Source organism: Lissotriton helveticus, chromosome 7, assembly GCF_964261635.1.
Source record: "Lissotriton helveticus chromosome 7, aLisHel1.1, whole genome shotgun sequence".
Classification (NCBI taxonomy): Eukaryota; Metazoa; Chordata; class Amphibia; order Caudata; family Salamandridae; genus Lissotriton; species Lissotriton helveticus.
The window spans coordinates 677713368-677717556 of NC_136068.1; the positions used below are offsets into that span (position 1 = coordinate 677713368).

Below are 4189 nucleotides of genomic sequence, written 5' to 3' on the forward strand. Positions count from 1 at the left end.
AGTTCTGGGTAACCACCTGATTTTGGGCAGAGATCATTGTTCCTTTAACGTAGACCACAGTCCACACTTCCGACTCATAGGGCATCCAGAACTTCCAGCCAGGGTACCTGTCCTTGACCACCACACGATCTCCCTCAGCTTACCCAGGCCTTTGAATAGCTCAGGAAATTCTTGCATGATGGCCTCGGCGTGAGAGTCATGAGTCTGATTCGCGAAGAAAACCAGGCCTAGGTCCTCTGTCTTGTAGCAGCTGAGGAGTGCCCCTTTCTTCCCTTCCGTGATGTGAAAACGGGTTGTCGTAGTGTGTTGGTCACTGGTGACCGTCTCTTTGATCAACCCTCTTAGGGGAGTGGATGAGTCACTCCATATGTGTATATCCTGGCTTTGGTGGTTGAGAGCGGGGGTCGTGGAGACAAACGTTCATATTGGTCCGAATCCATAATGTTCACGGATGCCCCAGTGTCGATTAGTGCTTTGACCGTGGATCCTTCTACCTTGACTTAGCACATCAGTGGGGGCCGTTGGTGCCTGTCCGACTGGCTGACGAAAGATATGACGGACACATCATCGTCGTCCAGAGTGAAATTATGCCCTTGTGGTGGGCTGTCCTCTTGAGCCTGAGGGTCGTCGAGTTACATCTGTTGCAACTGTTGTGTCACACCCCAGGGTCTGGCATAGGCTTGTCGAGATTGGTTGTTTCTAAACACCTTGGCAAAGTGGTTAGGCTTACCATATCAGGAGCAGGTCTTCCCCTTAGCTCAGCAGACTCCTGTCGGTGGGTGATCCATGCCACAGTTGCCGCACATTCTGCTCGGTGGTGACCGTGACTTGGGGCGGGAGATATTTAGGCGCCGTTGTATGGCACTGACCCGCTGTTCTTTGATGGGTGCATACTGGAGAGAGTGAGATGCGGTGGCGCTTCTGTGTAGGGCCACCTCCATTTCTCCCCCTCCTGAGCATCCGAGAGCTCATGGGATCTGGCAAAGATAAGAATCTCATCTAGGAATATCCCGGGTTGTCGAAGGATCCATTTTTTCAGCAGTACGGAGCGACACCCTTGGATCACTTGCACGCGTATCTCCTCCCTCTAATCGGCGAAGGTGCACGTACTCGCCACATGTCCACGGATTCAGTGTCTGACTGTTCACCTGCCATAGTTTGAATCACTCAAAATCGGGGATGAGCTGGGGGTCGAAATGTTTGTTGAGTGCTTTGACAGTCGCCTCGTAGTTGTCCACTCTCCTGTGTCGAGCAACTTTTCATGAGGTCGTAGATGTCCGTGCTGCCATAGTATATGTGCAGTGATCTCTTCACCGTGTCAACAGTTTCCCTTGTACCTTTGAAATAGAGGTTTAGGCGTCCTATTGACACCCTCCAAAGTGGGGCCGCCATCACGGGGACTGGAGTTTCACTGAAGGGAGGCAGTGGGGAGATGGCAGCGTGGCTGTGCACCTGAGGCGGGGCATTAGCATCTCACTATGGTCCACCCGCATCAGCCTGCTGGCCTGCAGCACCTGCAGGGAGCGGCGTGATCATGGTCCCACCATGCGCGGCCGCAGAAGCACTGCTCCGACTGCGCATAGATTATGTAGGCCGGTCACCCATCACACCCTCTGGGCCTGGGGTCCAACGGAGTCACGCCTACTGCACATACTTGTTACTGGTCCTGGGGTATAAGTGAATGATTGGGCCCTCCATGGGGTCCACAGTCTCCCATAGATTTGGAGCGGGAGGGAGGGCACAGTTCAGTCCTTACTAAGGCTGTCCCAATCTAGCCTTGTTCTACTGGGGCCCACCAGATATTTGGGTGGCAGGGCTGGCTAAACCTGAGCCTCTCACCGGCTCAGTGTTGACTCACCCTCTTCTTCAGCCGCTACTGGTTGGTGTTTTCAGTGCGGTTCCCCGTGGCCCCCGTTGGCCTGTCTATCGGAGCTCTGGAGGCGCACTCGGCGTCACAGCCATTCAGGGTGTGGCGCGTCAGCAGCATTCTGCACCGCGCTGCCTTCCGCTCCTTCCCGGCAATGACCCAGGCAGTTGTGCACCTTCCCAGCACCAGCGGGAGGCACAGCAGTGAGATCGGCAAATGAGGCGATGGAGGGCAGCCCCAGGATGACGGCAGCAGCCTTGGCAGAAACAGGTGACACAGCCCTTCAGGTGACAGAGCGGCATAGGGAGAAGCTGCCAGCGCCGCAGGTAGGGTGACCGAGGCACAGGGCCGGACTGGCTGTAGCGGGCACCGGGCAATCCCTGGGTGCGCCGAACGGGAGGAGGCCGATTTTGGGCCCCTGGAGGCCGTTTTTGTTACAGGGCCGTTTTCCAGCATAGCTGCAAAATCGTCCCTGTAACAAATTCGGCAGAAAACCGGCCATGGCAAAGAGCTCGGCGGAACCCCCAATGGGGGGGCCGAGCACTTTGCCTGGGCTGGTTTTGCTTCCCAGTCCGGCCCTGCTGAGGCACCGGAGTCTGACCGGCCTCGTCGCCAATGTGGCGCCGCACAGCCCTGAATGCTTAGGCCTTGCAGGGTGCTTAAATAAATGCAGACCACTTCATTTATTGCTGGTGGCAGGAAGACCCCTAGCAGTCTTCCGGCGTTTATTTATCTCCTAGGGACGAGCCCGCTCCCAATAAGTGCATGCCGGTGTTAAAATGTATAGTAGAGCCCGGACGGCTCACTACAGTGTTGATGTATTTCCCAGAGTTCCCTGAACTGGAAGACCTGTGAATGCGCCAAAAAGAAATGTCTTCTTAAGGGAGGTGTAGCAAGGAGAAATATCTTTATTTCTCCTTGTTACTTCCGCTTTCTATGTGGGCTGTATTATGCAGCACACATAGAAAGAGGACCATGCCTCTCAGAATTGTTTTTGTCATTCAACAGAGGCACTCTTGCACCATGGTCCAACGCGGCCTGCGTTGGTGCTAGGCTGCCCATTGTGAGTCAGTGCTGGGGAAAGGACAGGAATGCGCTATATTGGCACAAATAAGGTACACTTCTAACCTTTGCCTGTGGCGCAGCACCAGTGGCGGCTGGTGACATTTGAAAGTGGCGGGGCGTAAAAAATCAGGTACACCTGTCATTTGGACCCAGCATACAAATGCGCCCTGAAACGCATGTACGTCAACAACGAACATGATCTGCAGGTGTGCAAGAGGGAAATCCAAATAATGAGGGACCTGGTTGGTCATAAGAACATTGTTGGTTACATCGATTCCAGCATCAACTCTGTGAGTAGCGGTGACGTATGGGAGGTTCTCATCCTGATGGATTACTGTCGTGGAGGGCAGGTTGTGAACCTGATGAACCAGAGGCTGCAGACAGGCTTCACGGAGAACGAGGTCCTACAGATCTTCTGTGACACCTGCGAGGCAGTGGCTCGATTGCACCAGTGCAAGATTCCCACTGTTCACCGTGACCTCAAGGTTGAAAACATCCTGTTGCATGATCGCGGTCACTATGTGCTCTGCGACTTCGGCAGTGCTACCAACAAGTTTCAGAACCCTCAGGCGGAAGGAGTTAATGCAGTCGAAGAAGAAATCAAGAAGTACACCACTTTGTCATATCGTGCTCCTGAAATGGTAAACCTCTACAGTGGCAAAGTTATCACAACCAAGGCTGATATCCGCGGCGCTTTGGTGCCTTCTCTACAAACTGTGTTACTTCACGTTGCCATTCGGGGGAGTCAAGTGGCAATCTGTGATGGGAATTTCACGATTCCGGACAACTCGCGCTACTCCCACAACATGCACTGCCTCATTCGGTATATGCTGGAACCAGACCCCGATATCAGGCCGGATATCTTCTTGGTCTCTTTCTTTTCCTTTAAAATGGCTAAGCGTGAGTGCCCGGTGCAGAACGTGCTTCCTCAAATTTGCGGACAATGCAGCTGACACCGAAGCAGACAGGTTTCAAAATACACATTAATAAAAATATAAATAAGTTAAGTAAATTTAACTTACCGTCCATCAGACTCCAGAGACTTCGTCCCGCTTCCCGCCGTCCTCGCTTTCAGTCCTGCAGGCAGCACCAGCACATCATCAGGAAGGCGGCGCAGCAGGCAGCCTCCCTCTCCACTGCCGCGTTTTTCATTGGTGCGGCCGGCTGCCCCAGGCTACGTCATTTTCTCTCTGTATGCTGCTGCTGCAGCATACAGAGAGAACAGGGAGAGTTACTCGAGGGCAGGGGGGAGTGGCT

The 4189-nt window shown here is 53.7% G+C and overlaps 1 pseudogene; it reads left to right on the forward strand.

The window, feature by feature from the left end:
* The first annotated feature begins 2109 nt into the window (after nt 1–2109).
* LOC144769227 (AP2-associated protein kinase 1-like) lies at nt 2110–3885 on the forward strand (annotated as a pseudogene).
* Nucleotides 3886–4189: the final 304 nt, after the last annotated feature.